The sequence below is a fragment of the Molothrus aeneus genome, chromosome 8, assembly GCF_037042795.1.
Source record: "Molothrus aeneus isolate 106 chromosome 8, BPBGC_Maene_1.0, whole genome shotgun sequence".
In the NCBI taxonomy this organism is placed as follows: domain Eukaryota; kingdom Metazoa; phylum Chordata; class Aves; order Passeriformes; family Icteridae; genus Molothrus; species Molothrus aeneus.
The window spans coordinates 5235553-5253576 of record NC_089653.1 but is presented as its reverse complement, the minus strand read 5'-3'; the positions used below and the strand labels follow the sequence as shown (position 1 = coordinate 5253576).

Here is an 18024-nt window from a genome sequence, read left to right as displayed (position 1 = left end):
AGAGGCCATAGCTGGTCTATCTACAGAAAGACAGGAGAACTATAGTTGTTATGACAACAGAAAGGAAAGAGAAAACTGAAAAAAGGTCATTTTGGAGCAAATCCAGAGGAGGCACCAAGATGATCAGAAGGATAGAGCTGAAAGATTTGCTTGGGATAATTTCCATGCACACTTGTGTTTCACTCCAAGGAAAATTTGCAAACTAAATTACTTTTTTCACATCAGCATTTTTCACCTAAATGTGCTTTACATATCGTAATGGGTGCTACTGTATTTAATAATTTAGCTTATTTCTAGCAGGAATGCTTTATAAATTGAATTTTATTATGGGGTAGATGAAGAATTGGGGTCCAAGAATATGTCAAGAGTTAGGCAATTTATTCCATGAAGATTCCCACTCTGCTTTTTTGGGATAAATACAAGATTTCTCAAAGGACATGAAAATCTCCTAAGAGTTAGAGGAAAAGAGTTTTACTTCTGTCCTTGAAGGACACATGAACACAACCTAATGGCCTAAGATAGTGATGATGAAACTATTTTAAGAAAAAACTTCTAAGAATAAACTAAAGGATTGCCCAAGAGACAAAGAGGTCATGGGATGAAGTGAGATCAATTCATAGCCGTATTTGTGAGTTTATTATTTACCTATTGCATTAAGTAAAATGGAACTGTGATTATTCAGCTTCCATCCATGTGGAAATTCCTCAAAACCTGGTGCTTTGGGTGTTAATAATGTACTTGGAATGTGATGTTAGATGGGTTTACAGACCCATCAGATTTCAAGTACTGCTCCTATAAAATGAATTTAAAATCAGACAGGAGTTTCTACAGGTTGTACAATATCAACCCAAAGGTTAACTCCACTCCTCCAGCTTCCAAGAGGTGCAAAGCTGCTCAAGCTGCAAATCCAACCAGTCCATCTGTGCTCTGTATTTCCTGCTTCAGGAATCTCCTACACCATCTGCACCTGATCATTGGAAGGACATTTCACAGCTGAAATGGTGACTGGCAGTGGGAAACATTGATGTGCAAGCCTTAAATTCGCATCTCATTCAACAGGCCCTCTGTCCTCTTACCTTTCAGACTTCCCAGGAGCTTTTCAAATGTTAAAAGGCAGAGGAGACCAAAACAAAACATGAGCAGATACCACTTGAAAAATACAATAGGTAAAGACATCATTCCTGCTGAAGGAATGACAAAAAGCCATTGGAAAAATATCTTTTCCATGTTTCTGCCAGCTCTGTTGGTAGACTGCTGTGATGCCTGGCACTGGTTTTAGCATAAATCTTAATTTTATCTGAACACATGTAACTGATCTGCAGCTATTCCAATAAAGGAATAAAGGGATAAAAGAAGGCAGGATCACTCCTCAGCTGCAGAGGATAAAGGGTCTTTGGAATGAAACTTGTCTCACCCATCAGATTCTCTAGGATATAGATTGTAGGTTCTTTTTTTATTAGAGCCAACAATGCTTCTGTCATCAACTTAACACTTCTTGCCTTGTGCCTCCTTCCTGACTGTCCCTTTTGTCCCTGTCACCTTCACTTCAACAGGACTTCAGAGAGGACTTAACACAAGAAAATTTGGATGGTGAAAGGGGGAGACATTAAAAGGAAAGCAAATTCTCTTATGATAGGGTTTAAAATAAATTCATTTACTGCTGGATACTGACATTTTCTCAGTTTCATCTAAATCAACAATTCTTCAAGAACTGAGTGAATATGGTGGTATTCAGTCAAATATTAGAACTGATAACCTTGGAGGTCCCTTTCATCCTGAATGATTCTATTATTCTATTGAATCCTAATTTCAGTCTGAGTGCAATTGCTCTTTTTTTTTTGGGGGGGGGGGATGTTTTTTTGGTTGTCTGGGGTTTTTTTTGTGTTTTTTTGTTTGTTTGTTTGTTTGGGTTTTTTGTTTGTTTGTTTGGGTTTTTGGTCAGTGTCGTTATTTTATTCAGAAAAGTGCAAAAGGAGGGTTGTGCTTTCTTGCCCCTCCTAGATTGTGAATATCCTGCTATCTTGCTGCTCCTGAAAATGTGGTTGGGCCACTTCTCTCCCATGCCTGGGAAGGGCAGGAGGAGCTGCTTGTGCTGGAATCATGGAAAACAACAACTGTGTGCACAGAGTTTGTGGTTCAGGCAAAAATCTGCCATTTTAATGCAAAATAAGAAGAGAATCTGAATGTAACTGAGTTAAATTCTTGTAGTTTTAAATTGTGAAATGCCTTCATATAGGTACAAGGTTTGTTCTCTTTTTTTTTTTCCCTTGTTGGTTTATGGCAATGTTTTCTCTTAATTATCCTCTGTTTTCTAGTTGATGAAAAATAGACTAAGAATGAGCACTGATTGAAAAAGAAAAAATCTCTTGAGCAGAATTGATTTAAAGCCACCTTAGCACTATTAAAGCTCCTAAGAGCTACTTCAGGGCACAGGCAGCTTCTTAGGGGCATTGGGCTTGTTTGGAGAGAGAGGGGAAATTCCACTTCTGTCTGAGATGAAGGAAAATTCAGCTGAGCTGAGGCCAGAGTCAGGCAATGATCAAATTCCCTTACTTTTCTTCTGAAGGAAAAAAACATGTAGAATATCCTGAAGAGTGGATATACTTAAATATCTCTCCAAAGATTTTAAACAACCATGGATCAGGAATGAAAGGTCTGATGGTGTCTTGGAGCAGAAAATGCATGTCATGGCTGGACAGTGCCCAGGCAGAAGGGACCTGGGGGTGCTGGTGACAGCTGGCTGGACATGAGCCAGCAGTGTGCCCTGGTGGCCAAGAAGGCCAAGGGCTCCTGGCCTGGGTCAGGAATGGTGTGGCCAGCAGGAGCAGGGAGCTCATTCTGCCCCTGTACCTGGCCCTGCTGAGGGCGCACCTGGAGTGCTGTGCCCAGCTCTGGGCCCTCAGGCTGGGAAGGACCTTGGGATGCTGGAGCCCATCCAGAGGAGGCAACGAGGCTGGAGAGGGACTGGGAACACAAACCCTGTGAGGAACCACTGAGGGAGCTGGGGGTGCTCAGCCTGGAGAAAAGGAGACTCAGGGGTGACCTTACCACTCTCTACAGCTCCTGAAAGGTGCCTGTGCTCAGCTGGGGCTGGGCTCTTTCTCCAGAATGAGAGGACACAGCCTTAAGCTACACCAAGGGAAATATAGGTTGGATATTAGGAAGAAGTTTTTTACACAAAGGGTGATAAAGTTCTGGAATGGTCTGCCTGGGGAGGTGGTGGAGTCACCACCCCTGGATGTGTTTAAAACAAGCCTGGATGTGGCACTGGGTGCCAGGGTTTAGTTGAGGGGTTGGGGCTGGGCTGGACTCAGTGATCTTGGAGGTCTCTTCCAGCCCAGTGATTCTGTGAATTCTGTGACTCTGTTGAGGTTCCAAGCCCCTGGTGCTTGCCCTGAACCCCTGATTTTGTCTTTTCTGAGGAAAGGCTGAGGGAGCTGGGGCTGCTCAGCCTGGAGAGGAGCCCCAGCTGAGAGGGGCCCTCAGGCCTGGCTGGCCCTGGCTGCAGGGAGGGGCAGAGCAGGGCCCAGGCTCTGCTCCGGGGCCCAGCAATGGCCCCAGAGCCACGGGCAGGGCCTGAGCCCAGCAATTGCCCTGCACAGGAGGCACAACTTCTGCCCTGGGCACTGCCCAGCCCTGAGCACATTGCCCACACAGCCTGGGGGCTCTCCTCCCTGGGGCTGGGCCACAGCTGGCTGCACACAATGCTGTGCCCTGGCCTCTGGGATGGCCCTGCTGGAGCAGGGAGGGGACACCAGGTGCCCACTGAGCCCCTGCAGCCTCAGCCAGTCTGTGACAAACACACCCAAAGCAGCACCAAGCACAGACACCAAAATGGGGCTGAGAATTAAGTCAGCTGCTGCTGCCCAAAAGCACAGCTGAAGCAGGAGGTGGGTGGACACCACCAGGCCTTGTTTGGATAATTTGAGGTACTCCTGGTGCTTCTTCCCTGCAGAGGACTTTGCCATGTACCCAGACAATTTCAAACATGGGGATTTTGCTTTCACCTGTAAATTGTAGTGCAGGAAGACAGAAGTTCATTTTGCTCCAATTAAAGTTGGAGAACGGCAGTGTTGATGGTGGGGACTGAAGCTTTCCCCTGTTCCCATTAAGTTAGCTTGGATATTCCAGGTTTTTTATTTCTATTTTTAATGAGCTATTATAATGAGCTAAAACAAATGGCAATGCTTGCCAGGAGCTTTGCAGTGTACTTGCTAATGGGAGAATGAAAATATATTTGGAATTGTTTGTAGAAGTCTTTGGATTAAATGTGTTTATTTTTGAGTGACTTACCTCCCTGTCTGAATATTAACAGTGCGTTCACAAAACCCCATCTCATTTGCCAATGGCCTAAGGAGCCAAATGATTTCCTGCTGCTGAGCAATTTTGTTGCTAGAGTATTGATTTTACCAAGTTTTCTACATAACCATATGGTAAGAAATTTGGAGTTGAGAGGCCATGAAATGGAACAAATACCTCTGAGGTGTCGGGGTTTGTTCTTTGCTGTTATAAACCCCTTCTTACATAATTTAAAATAATTATTTTTATGAGGAGGTAGAAATGATAAATCATAGCAAATACTCACATTTACTAGGGGAGACCTTCCCTTCTCCTCAAGTAGTGCTTTCACAAGGTCACATCCAGAGCAGGAGTGTCCAGAAGGGATCAGGCAGGGGAAGCAAAGCCTGAGAGCTCCCAGTGCCCTCAGCTGCAGCACCTCCACTGAGAATGTTTTGTGCAGCCTGGATTTGGGGCTTTGAACAAACTGGAGTTTTTGTGTGAGACCTGTCTTTTTATATTGACTCTGAAAGGAATGAGGGACTTGTCTTTACAAACAAACTGTGGGTCTGCTGGTGAATAAAGCTAGATACTGAGAGATAAAAGACACAGTGGGAAGGATTTCACTGATTGATAAATGGGATGAGAGATGTGTCTTTACAAACTGTAGGTCTGCTGATAAATAAAATTGGATTCTAGGAGATGAAAGAAGCAATGAGAAGAACCATAAATTCCATAAAGAATTCCACTGAATGACACAAGGAAAAGACAAAGGGGGAGTTATACATTATAAAGGGGTCTTAGATATTAGATTTTTCAGGGAATCTCAAGTACCTCAGCCAAGAGGGAAAGAGAGAGGGACATGCAGCCAGGAAATTAGGATAAAAAGGAGGCTGTGTCCTCCAAAAATTTGAGAGACCCAAGGTGAAATGCCCCATGGCCTCTCCCTTTATTCAGATAAATGTCAGGACTCCTTTGTCTCCTTTTTGGACATAAACCTCTGGTGTTTGTGGATTAATTTTCCTGACAAGTCCTTTGGTTAAAATGACAACCTCTGTCACAGAGTGCTGGAGAGAGTGCTGGAGAGTACTGCATTTGGATCCCTCCCAGAGGAGCAAACCACAAGTAAATGGTTTCTTTAAAGAATCCAGCTTCTCTTCATTCATATTCTATTCCATGGTCATTTTCCTGTGGTAGAGACAGGAAAATTAGGGTTATCTCAGCTGCTGGGCTGGCTGCTTGCAGAGCAGGCTTTAATTCTGTCTGGGTTTAGCTGGAGCCTCTCTAACTGGGCCAGGGAGCCACTCGCTCACCCCTGAGCAGGAGATTTGCCCTTTGAGATGATGCATCTGAGGACTCATTTTTCATCATGGAAAGATCCAGCCTCTCATTGTGGTTGGGAGAATTTGCCAAGCAGCTGGACTTGGCTGTGCTCTGGTTGGAGAGCACTTAGGTGTGACTGAGATTCTGGAATAAAGGCTGCATGGGAAGAGAGGAACATCCTCCTGACAGATGGGAGCATGATGCTGCCAGGCTGGGGGTACAGTGTGACCTGGTCTGTGTGAGAGAGGAAAAGCACCACTGGCAGTGCTTTTTCTCCCAAAACCAGGAGTTCCCTCTTTTGTGCTGTGGGCTGGCACTCAGCAGGTGGATGTGGGTGTGGATCTGGACACCTTCCATTGCTGATGAAGTCAGAACAATATTTCTGACCTCCCCATGCCATTTCCATCCAAAGGTGCTACTCCAAGACCTTGCCACCCATCTGCTTTTGGTTTTTTTTGTTGTCTTTTTTAATCATGATATCAGAGAACCATTAATGTTGGAAAAGACCTCCAGGATCATCTAGTCCAACCTTGGACTGATTCATGTCCGTGATCCATTCTTAGTGCTCTTTCTTGCTCACGCCTGCCTTTTATCCTTTTATTCTCATGTTAGACTTCTTTCCTCTTTTCTTTTTTTTTTAACATTTCCTTCTCCTTTCTGGAGAAGGAAGAGTGCCATCATCAAAAACAGATTTCTCCCAGAAGAAAGATTCCTCCAGTCTCTGCAAACCCCCTCCAAAATGAGTCCCCACATTATACAGAGAGCTGCATGTCAGATGATAGCAGAGATCTGTAGAACAGATGAGAACGAAATTATTTTGTTTCATTCCATTCTGAGCATGACTAGCATTGTCCCAATTTTTCATTCCTACAGGCTTTCACTCTGGGACTCTTCAGCAACTCTGCCAGAGTATGAGGAAGGCTCAGAAGTCCATGTGAGTGTTTACCTTAACAAACGCGGGTTACAAAAGCAGCCATTAGCTCTCCATCCCTTTTTAAATCCGAGGGAAGCGATACAATAGGGAACACTGATGGCAAAGAGAGAAAAACCATGGCAGGGGGAGGAAAAAAACTAAAAACATCAGAAAGGAGATGAAAAAGTGCAGCAGGTAAGAGTGAATTGTCAGTGTCTGACTCCTCGGGAGCAGGAGCAATTTATAAGGCGGTGACTCAGCCGGAGTCTGGAAGGAGGAGAGCGCAGCGCTGCCTCCCGGCTTTGATCCCTGCATCCCGGAGGGCTGGGATGCAGCAGGGACCGCTGAGTCACCGCGGCGCCGGGCACATCCCAGTTCTGCACCCCAGCAGCTCCACACCGCCGGGCCTCTCCCTATTTACCCCTGGCATCACCCAACACACACATTTTCCAGCCCTGTTTCGCTGCCTTCCCGGTGGTTTTGCAGGTCTAATCTACATTCCAGAGATAAACGGGGCATTAAGGGAGGTGTGGAGAGCTCTGCCTGTGGTAATTGCAGAGCCTGTTTTGGAATCGCACGAGGTTTACAAAGCTGGGAGAAGTTCCTACAGCAGGGCTGAAATGAGGTGATCATAAGCAGCCGTGCTGTATTGATTAATGCTCTCATGTGCAAGATAAGGCCAAGGATCCTGTACCTGCTGTACTGCTTTTATCTGCTGTGCCTAATTGGAGTTTTACCCTGGATCTTACGTATTCCATCAGTAATGAGTTAATTGTATATGCCAAATGGATAATGAAGTTATTAGCAGTGTGCCTGAAAACCACAGAGGAATTATCCAGGAGGCTGCTTTCTGCTCTGGGTCCTGGCTGGTTTGATGTTCAATTGATATTAATTTGAACACTGATGTCACTGTTGTATATTGTGTAAACACCCAGCTTTGCTCAGCTGTATTTTCACTGTTCCTTGGTTTAATGTGGCTTTCTGAGGAGGAAGGGGAAGCCTTGCTTGCCCATGAGGACCATGGCAGTGGAAGGGCCAGCTGCACATTTTAGCTTAGGTACAAGATTCCTGTTGAGAGGGAAAAAAAAAAAAAAGGTGAATCCCAAGGGTAGAGCTCTGCTGTAAAGCCTGTCAGTGCAATCTGCCAGAGAGCCTGGGATTTGGGCTTGGAAAAATCCCATTGCAGTAATCCATTAATCCATGGAATTACCTGTAAGCTTTTCAATATGAGGAAGTCCTTCCATGAGATGCCTTTTTTTTATTTTTTTTTTTTTTTTAATTTGTATTTAACATTTATGGCTCCTCCTGGTGCTTGATTTTCTTTTCTCCACTGCCCTCTACAGGTCTCATGGATAGAGTGAGGGAGATGAGGTTGCAGCAGTGGCTGGCTCTGGCTTTATAAGAACTGCAGAGATGCTCTCAGAGCTGTTTTCTCTGGGAAGGGAAAAAAACATTTACAGTGAGAAAAGTTCGGGTTTTAGTACAGTGATGGGAAATTCCAGCTTTTATGGGTACAAAAGCAGGATACCGCATTCCTTCCTAAAAGCCTCCCTGCTTTATTCCAGGTGATAAAAGCTATGCCACAACACTATCAGTGCATCAGATGTTTATCTGTTTATCCCTTCTTAGTGTACTCCTGTTAAAAACCATTTCCAGGGAGAGATCATCCTTGAGAAATGTTGCTGAACCTAAAAGTCTTGCTCTGAGTAAAAGGAGGGGTGAATTCCAGGCTCCTTGTGGTTCCCATCTCCTCACTGGGCTCTGGGGGCCTTTCCTTCTCTTGGAGACTGAGAAAAACTGGTTTTCCATGGATTTTCCTTACATTTAGTGCACAGGAAGTGAAACTGCATGTTCCCTCATAGGGATGTTTGGGAATTGCTCTATTCTATCTTGGCTGCAGCTTTCCTGAAGTGATTTGCATCTTAATAGCTTTGATGCTGCTATCAAAGGATTTTGGGGGAAGGACAAAAAGGCAGCAGCGTGGAATGATTATGTGAACCTCTCTTCCCAGAGAAACTCGGCAGAAAATAGAAATATTGGCTTTAAATCATGCCAAGGCTTCAGTTCAGGCTTTGCTGTGCCCGCTGGTGCTTGGCGTCACTCTGAGAAATGGATATGAATTCAGATTTAGCTCCTTAGTGGGCACCACTCAGCAGAACTGCTGCCATCCCAGGGCTTGGGCAGTCAGGGCAAAGGCAATGTCTTGGTGTTGAGTTAGGAGAGCTATCCCAAACTTCTCTGGGCACCCTTCTGTGAGGTGTTTTCAAGACATTGTGGTTTATCTTTGAAGTTAAATCCAAGCTGGCTGGAGCACAGGGGCTTCTCCTGAGCCAGTATCCAGTGAGGAGCCCCCTGGAGGAATTTTTGGGTGGACTAAAGTGTGGTGTAGGTGGGAGCAGTTCTTGCTGGGGATCCCACTGTCTGCAGCCTGGGGCTGGAGTGGCTGCTGGAACAGCCACACCATTACTGGATTTGGTGGTTCCATCCTCCAGGAATAGTTTCCATGCTCCCAAAGCTCCCTGCAGTGCAGAGCAGTGTGCAGGGGACAACAAGGACAGTCCTTCAGAAGTGACCTGAACTGGAGCACTCTCCCATATCAGTGTCTCCATCCTCACCAGGAGAACAGGATTAATCCCAGATCTCTGGTGCACTAATTAGGGAGCCTCTGTAGATTTATATATCATCCTTATCTCTGTGATTTGTCTCTCCCATGCACACCCTTTAATTTATTCTCCCTGTTCAATAGATAGAGTTATAGATAATTTTAAAGGCTCTGTGGTTGGAGCTTTGGTTGAATTGTATCTCAGCACTGGGGCATTCCTCCCCAAAGTGGATTTGTTCCTAAATCATTCTCCCTATAGGACTCTCCCTAAAGTTCCTGCAGCTGTGCAGTGATAAAAGAAAGGGCTCAGAGGTAACCAGAGCTGGCTCTGCTCACCATGGAACCCAGAATTTGTCAGCTGGATTTGAAACTTAGCTGGGCATCGTGGAGAGGGAAAAGGAATTTTCATTGCTCTGCAGCTTTGCATTCTTCTTAATTTCCCAGTTGATTGAGGATTTGGGGTGTCACAGAAGAATTTGTCTGGTATCAAAATCTTGAAGCACAAATAAGCCACTGCAAGTTGTCACTTAGAGCAAAATGTTCTATTATGGTGAGGTCTGTGAGATTTAAACAGAAAAGAGGGTGGAAACATTGGCCACTTTGCAGGAGTTGTGAGCACAGAAATGAGGGTAAGGAAAGGGTAAAATACCCAGGGAGAATCAATCCAAATAACCACAGATCCCAGTAGGACAGAAAAGGCCAGGTGGGTACATTTAGGATGCAGGCAGGTACAGGACAGAGGTCTGTGCTCATGAGTTACAGACCCTCTGAGAGAATGGGAAAAGAATGTTCCTTCCTTGGACTCCAGGAGGAATTTCTCCATGGAAAAGGTGCTCAGGCATTGGCAGGGAGGTTTGGAGTGCCCATCCCTGGAGGTGTCCAAGGAGGTGGCACTCAGTGCTCTGGGCTGGGGACAAAGTGGGCACTGGGCACAGCTGGGACTCCATGGGCTGGCAGGGATTTTCCAAGATGAAGGATTCTATAATTCCATGATTCTTTTCTCTGGTGTTTTCCCAGACAGCAGCTCTTGTCCTCAGCAGATGCTGTTGGAAGCTCCTGACTGGCTCTGTCCTCTCCTTGGCTGCTCCTCTGCCTGTCCCTGTGCTTTGGGATGTGCCAGGGATGATCAGCTCTGAAATTCTGGTGGTGCTTTACATTGGCCTCAAGCCCAGTTTGTATTCCTGGGCTTCCCACTGGCCCTTGGGATTGCACTGCCTTCACCCAGATCGTGACCATCCCAATATCTGGGGAGAAATGGCCGGGGGTTTTATTGCTGCTCTAACAGAGCCAAGTTTTCCGAGGGCAGATGTTGAGAGGTTGATAATTTAGGTGTCAGCATCAGCCTGCAAGGCTCTGCCAAGAACACATCAGCTTTAAGCCAGAGCAGGACAAAATGTGTAGAATCTGTTAATTGCAGGCTGTTGGATTTTTTGGATCAGAACTGACTTTTACAGGGAAGAGAGTCGGGTCTAATTTTGCTCTCATTTTCCCCAGGTAATTGTGTCAGTCAGGATACACCTCCCACAAATACATTGCTCTTTCCATTAATTCTGCCCACAGATGGCTTTGCTGTGTAACTCCCTCCCTGCACGCCTTTATGTGGTGACAGGCTGGTATAAATCCTAATGTTCTCCTTCTAAGATACAACAGAGGTGGATTAAAAGCAGTTCCTCTTGGCTGAGCACTCAGCTCATGGAATTCTTCTGCCTTCACATGAGTAGAAGGTACCCAGAAACACAGAAAAGGACATTGCTGCCCACCCAGACAGGCACTAACAGATCCCTCAGGATGCTGTCAAGTGTCTACACCTTAATTTATCACTTCCTTGACATACCCTTGAACAGGATTTACAACTGGCAGAGCCCTAGGTTCACATAAATGTATTTATGAAATAAAATGCAGCAGGGAAATACAGTTCTCCTTAATTCCTGATCCCTTGGCACTGTGATTGCTTCCTGAGCCTCTGTTCAGGATGAAAACAGAGAGCTGCCCAGCTCCAGCAGTGCCTGGCTCACTTGGCCATTGCTGCATAATTTTGTTTGGGTATGTAATTGCTGCTTAAGGCGGTAATTAATTCAAAAATATGCAATTTGCCACATCTCAGCTGAGGCTATTCAGGCTGGGGAGCAGAGGATCTGGAGAGGAGGAATAGGATCTGGGCTGGGTGGGAAAGATGGCTACAGGGACATCGGCTTGGGCTCTCTGTTCTCAGCAGCACAGCCAGAAAGAAAAACCTCCCAGCCTGGAGCTGACCCATGATGGGCTCAGATCTGCATCACCTCTTTCTCTTTCATCACCATTTGAAAGCTCTGTCATCTCTGCTTAAAAAGGCTCCTGAGTTGTTTACCTTGATGGAGACCAAGATAATCCTCAGGCTACTCCAACCACTCAGGTACCCTCAGAGCCCAGTGTTGGCTGAATTGATTTGTCTGGAATCAAATAGAATTTTTAGTTTTGGGGTTTTTTGGTTTTTTTTTTTTTTGGTTTTTTTTTTTTTTGTTTTGTTTTGGGTTTTTTTGGTTTGGTTTTGTTTTGTTTTTTTTTTTATCTAATGGGAGCAGAATTCTGGCCAGGTTGATTTTCTCCCAAATTAGCTTTTCTGCTCCCTGGTTTAATCTCTCCTTCACACGGCTCCCATGAAGGCAGCACTAGCACTCCCTGGTGTCTCTTCCCCCCAGATCAGAGCCATGGCTGTGATTCCCAAAGGAAATTGCCCCTCTGCACTTGCAGCAGTGGAAACTTAAGGTCACAAACAATTCAGAGATTTCCAAACTGGAAGTGAATATTTCCTGGAATTTAGGAATCTCGAAATGTTCTCTCCTTTGGGAACAATTATATTAAAGGCAACCAAAAGAAACTATTATTAAGTAGGGATTGATGTAACTCAGCCAAACCAATTCTTGTGGGCAGATCTTTTCCTTTTGTCCTGGATTTCCCTGGGGGACATCCCTAAAACCCAGGGGAGGAACCTCCACATACTCCAAGGGAAATAACCTGCTGTTTGAAAGGGAGAATGGAATTTACTACCAGTCCTGTATCTCCAGGTCAGTTTAGCAGCTTCTCTGCCAAGTCCTGGCCTCACTCTCAGGGTGTTAAGTCAGGTTTAGTCACCAGACTGGATTTGGCACAGTTCACACCAAAACCAGCAAATGGCCCCCCCTGGCAGCTTGCAAATAGAACATTGTGCCAGTTCCTTGACCACATTGCAAGGGCAGAAATGAGTCTCCTGCCCCACTGGCCATGGCCCAGCTGTCTCCAGAGCCCCTGGAGCTGTTGGACACCTGCACCCAGCAGAGCCCAGGCCAGCACAGCACCAAGAGCTGCTTTCTGCAGAGGCCCTGTGCTCATCAGCAAGGTGACATTCCAGCTCCTGTGGAGCTCAGAAACAATTCCAGCTGGATTTTGGCCAGGCTGGGGACTGCACAGAGACCTGTGCCTTGCTCCTATTCCTTGTTCCAGCAGCAGATCTGGAGGGGTTGGGCAGGAAATGAAGGACAGTGGGATGAAATGGTTGAGGTGGTCTTGGATTATTTCATCTCTAGGATGAAAATGCCACAGATGTTCCAAGATCCATAATTCACTTGGGCTATTTATTCTGCAACCCTTTTTTTTGGGTTCAGGCCAACATTAGATGGGGAAGTGCTGAAATCCCAGGCTGTGCTTAGCTCAGGAGCTCTGCATTTCAGTTTGGGGTTGGATATTATATATTTGGCTGTGAGGTGGAGCAGGTAGCTCAGGAGGGGCACAGGCATCTGCTGCTGTGCTTCTGTCCCTTGATTTGGAAGTGCCAGGGTGACCTACCCCAAGAAGATCACCTGGATACACATTGATAACTCCAGGTCATCCCCAGGGGGCAACATAACCTTGTAAGTGTGATTTGGCAGAAATTGGTGCTCTCCACTAATAAGTTGGGTTGGTTTTTAATGTTCTAGGAACAACCCAGAGCATTCAGAAATTCTGACATGCAGTTTCAAGGTATAAATCAGACAGAATAATTTCCTTACATGACCTGAAAGAGATTCTGAGCAACCATTCTTTTTTAAATGGTATTGAAATGAAAGGTGTTGTCAGTGACACTTTCTGGGTGCTGGAGTGGCAGAGAACTGGGCTAAAAAGGCCAAATGTTTCTCCAGCACTGTTCTGCTGCTGCTGGAAGGGACCTTAAAACCCATCCCATTCCCACCCCTGCCATGGCCAGGGACACCTTCCATTATCCCAGGCTGCTCCAAGCCCCATCCAACCTGACCTGGAACACTTCCAGGGCTGGGGAACCCTCAGGTCTCTGGGCAAGTTTCTCAACCTTCCCCAGTTTCCCAGTAACACAAAGAGATTTCTGCACTCAGCCTTCCAGGCTCTGAGGGAAATTCAGGAAATTATTCTTGATATTGCAGAAGTGTAGCAGGAAAATCAGACTGTCCCAGAGGCTTCTGATTTTGGGGAACCAAGAGCCCTGAGGCCCTGCTGGAAATGCCCCCAGGGTGGCCAGGGAGGTGAGCTGGACTGGAGGATGTCACTTGCAGAGGAGCCATAGCAGCAACAGAGAGTGAAGGCTCACCCAGCTAGGACAGGGCAGACAAGAGGACAGATTGTTGGGATCAGAAGAAGAGTAAAGTGGAATTAAGGCTCTGTCTGAGTGGAAATGAGAGGAGGGAGTGCATCTCTGCCTCGTTCTGCAGGAACAGATGGCTGGGGGTGTGTGCAGCCCAGGGTGACTAACAGGGGACACTGAGATGTCTCCCCTGTCCAGAATGGGGCTCCCCCAGCATTGCCTCACATCCAGATAATTCCAAAAGTGTGACCAAATGGGCATGGACAGGATTGACAATGGACAGAAACAGGGACTGGAAGGGGAGCACTTGCAGCCTGAGTTCATCCCAGGTCTGTCCTGCCTGTGGTTCTTCTGCAGCCAAGATCCTCCAGCTCACCTCCCTGCCCAGCCCTGGGTACACTTCCAGCAGCACATCAGGGCTGGTTTTTGTCCCCAGAATCTTTCCAGGGCTGTTGCTACCCCGAAATCTTTCCACAGAAGCCTCTAGGGTAGTCCATTTGACTTTCCTGCTACACTTCTGCAATATCAAGAATAATATTCTCCCCAGCCTGCAGTGTCTTTGAATTTCCCTCAGAGCCTGGAAGGCTGAGTGCAGAATTCTTTGTGTTGCTGGGAAACTGGGGAAAATTGAGAGCCTCACCCAGAGAGGTGTGAATTCCCAAACCCTGCAAGTATTCCAGGCCAGGCTGGACAGGGCTTGGAGCAGCTTGGGACAGTGGAAGGTGTCCCTGCTCCTGGCAGGGGTGGCACTGGGTGGGATTTAAGGTCTCTTCCAACCCTAATCACTTTGGGATTCTGTGATTCTATGAAGAGAAGGTGTTCAGGGAATTGGAATACTAAAAGGCTTTTGCTGCATTTGGTTTTGCTGTCCAAGAGGAATGGTGCTGAAATGCACACAGCACTGTTTGCTGCAAATTGAGGGACAGGGACCAAGGCACAGGACACTTTTTCTCTGTCCCTTGCTGTGTGATTTGGCAGCTGAAGCACAAAATATTCCTTCACTGGCATCTTTTGTCCCCCCCTCTGAGTTTTGGAATCTTGAGTTTAAGCAAAGAAATAGCAATGAGAGGTTTTTAAAGAAGAAGCTTGAAAAACAAATGGATGAAATTCAGATCTCTGTGGAGGTTATCACCCTTCCCATTTTATTTTGTGGTGCTGCTTAGATTTTATAAACTCAGTGTGAATAAACAGGAGAGTCTCTGCAGGTGGATGAGCCAGGGAAGATGGGATTAGGGGTAAAAGAGCTGAGCCAGCTCGCTGTTCCCTGCCCCTTTTGCCACCTCTTGTTCTCCAGCACTCCTGTGGAGTCCTGCCATTATAGCTATCCCAACTTTTTATTTCTCCAGCAAAGTCAAAGAATTTCAACCTGGATATACTTGGAAGTGAATCTTAAAGGAGTCTTAAAGCATTTAGATTTTGCAGGCAGAAGGATCTGAAAGAAGTTTAAGTGTCATTGGCTTAGTCTGTCATCAAATCAGAGTCTGGGAGGTTTTCTTTGGATGAAGCTGGAAAAGCCATTGCTGTGAGGGGGGATCAAAGGCAGCAGCATGTGCAGGGGACTTTGGCTGTTGGCTTCATGTTTACTGCTGTGTTTGGGCTGTTGGATGTGTTTAGCTGCTTTAATTACCAGGATAAACAAAGCCATGGGATAATGAACCCATCCTTAGATGCTGATTAAGGAATAATCTTTGTCAGAATTTTCAGTGCAACGAGGCAGTGGCATTGTGACATTCTAAGTGGTCTGTGCAGCATTTGAAAAAATCTTTCCAGAACAGGACTGGGAGGTGGCATCAGACACCAACCCTGGGATGGGGCCAGCTGCTTGAGCAGAGAATGGATTTTAAACCATGGAATTCTGGAATGGTTTGGGTCGGAAGGGATTTCAAAGCCCATCCCATTCCACCCCTGCCATGGCAGGGACACCTCCCACTGTCCCAGGCTGCTCCAAGCCCTGTCCAACCTGGCCTTGGGCACTGCCAGGGATCCAGGGGCAGCCCCAGCTGCCAGGGCCTCACCACCCTCCCAGGAAAGGATTTCTTCCCCATATGTCACCTAAATTTCCCCTCTTTCAGTTGGATCCCATTCCTCCTTGTTCTGTCCCAGCAGTTCCTCACGATGATTTAACTTTAAAAAACTTTGATCCCCACATTTTTTAACTTTAAAAAATTAAATAATTTAATTAGTGCAGGAGATTGGAGGACTTGGCCAAAAAGAAAGAAAAATAAGAGAGCTTGTAGTAGATCTGCAAACAAATAAATGCATTCAGAACAGTCCTTGGAGTGAAACTTCTGCCTCCCTGAATTTAATAAAGAACTCAAAAAGCTGTGACTGTGGTGCTGTACTGCACAATTCACTGGCCAGAGAACTTAATATGTATTCAGTCTATTCATTTTTGCACCTGTGAGCCACCAAAGTGTGTGGTTTGTGACAGCTATGAAAGCACCTCTCCATTTCTCCCCAGGAGAACATTTGTCTCAGTAATTATTACAAGGCAGGCAGGAGTTTCAGAGGGCAACTTTCAATTTATTTCTTTTTTCTTAGTTGCTTTTCTGCATTGTTTGCATTCCTTTAAAACAAGGGGTGGTAGGGGGAAACTGCTGAATGCAGCAAAATCAGGTTATGAGAGATGTAGTAAAAGATTTTGTGCCTGTGGAATAATTTTTCCAAATATTTTTCTCAGGGTTGGATGGGATATGGGCTGTATTTTAACAAATTAAACAACCTTGTCTCCCCCAGCCCTCCCTGCTCTAAAAGCCTGGCTATTTTAATCCAACCAGTGGAAGTCACGTAGGAAAATGAAAATAAAATAAAATTTAGTGGTTTCTCTTTTAGGTGTAGACATGGGGATTTCTCCCTAATCTCAGCTTTGAAATTGTACCCTGGTGCCAGGAACCTTTCACAGTCAAATAATATTTCACTGCTTCCTCTTCCATTGTCTGACTCTTGCTGAGACCAAAGTTTGGGCCTGCACCAAGTGAGGTTCTTATTCTGAAGCTCAGTATGAATGAAAGAAGTGCCAAGAGTCAGAGCTACCCAACCCTTCCACTAAGAAAACCCAAGAGTGCTATCTTTGATATTTAATTTGATAAATAAAACCCAAGGCTTACCCACTGTCATGCTCAATGCAGCTCCAAAATTGCTCATAAACTCTTTTCTTTTGGTAAATAAGCCACTGCTGCTGATATTAGTTAATCTTGCCCATAGAAAGTTGGCTTTTGGGTTTTTTTTTTTTTTGGTTTTGTTTTTAAAGTTATGAAACAAGACATCAAAGAGGCACGAATCAGAGTTTTCCTTCCTTGAAAAATAAATACCAAATTTCTCTTTGAAGTGGAATCAAAGCCAGGGAGTCTGCAGCTGATTTGAGAACCAAGACAGGTATCCTGTGAGAGAGGCAAATCCCAGGTTTGGTGGTGACAGAGACATCTTTTTTTAAATACTTGTGTTTCTTGTGATTTTCCCCTGACTTGAGGCAGTTTTAGTCACCAAGAGTCTGCAGCTCGTGGATTTCTGTGTTTACATTGCAAAGGAAATGCAAGCAGAGCAAGGAAAGATTGGATCTGCTCTACCATATCATCTTTAAGACATAAAGGAAAAAATAATGTAAATAATAGAACCACAGGCTTCTAAAAATACCTTGAGAAGTGTTTGAGTGACCCCCCTTGGATTTGAAGGGAAAGGAGGCATCAGGAAAGTCCATCTTATTTCACTGCTTGGGGGACTGGCAGCTTGGTGCTGTTTTGGTGAATGGAACTGAGCATTAATGAGTGATCAAAAATATGCAACACATCTGCATATAATTCTGAATACTGAAAAGTAGATTCATATTTCCTTGGGGGCTTCCCAAATCTTTGCCTTAGCAATGTTGTTTCATAGAATCACAGAGTCCCAGAATTATTTGGGTTGGAAGGGACCTTAAATCCCATCCATTCCCACCCCTACCATGGGCAGGGACACCTCCCACTGTGCCAGGCTGCTCCAAGCCCTGTCCTGCCAGGGATGCAGGGGCAGCCCCAGCTGCTCTGGGCACCCTGTGCCAGGGCCTGCCCACCCTGCCAGGGAACAATTCCTCATTCCCAATATCCCACCTGAATTTCTGGCCTTTCTGTTTGAAGCCCTCCCTCCTTGTCCTGGCCATACAGCTCCTGATGAAAAATCCCTCTCTGGCTTCCCCCCTTTGAATACGGGCAGGATTTCTTTCAGGTACTGGAAGGAAATTTAATCCCAAGCTCTCCAGATGCAAAAGAGAAAGATAAACTGCTCTTTTTTTCCTGTTAGCTGTCATCCTTGAAACTGCACCAGCTTCCTGCTGCTTTATTGTCTGGTGGGGTTTATATTTCTTAGGGTTCTGGTGGGTTTTAT

At 45.6% G+C, this 18024-nt stretch overlaps 1 protein-coding gene across 1 annotated transcript in view; it reads left to right on the top strand.

The window, feature by feature from the left end:
* Window positions 1–18024, top strand: part of LOC136559720 (protocadherin-15-like) — a 767555-nt gene that overhangs the window by 398534 nt on the left and 350997 nt on the right. The window contains exon 16 of the mRNA XM_066555080.1: window positions 6475–6535. The gene's annotated coding sequence lies outside the window, so the exon portion shown is untranslated. The remainder of the gene's footprint in view (window positions 1–6474; window positions 6536–18024) is intronic.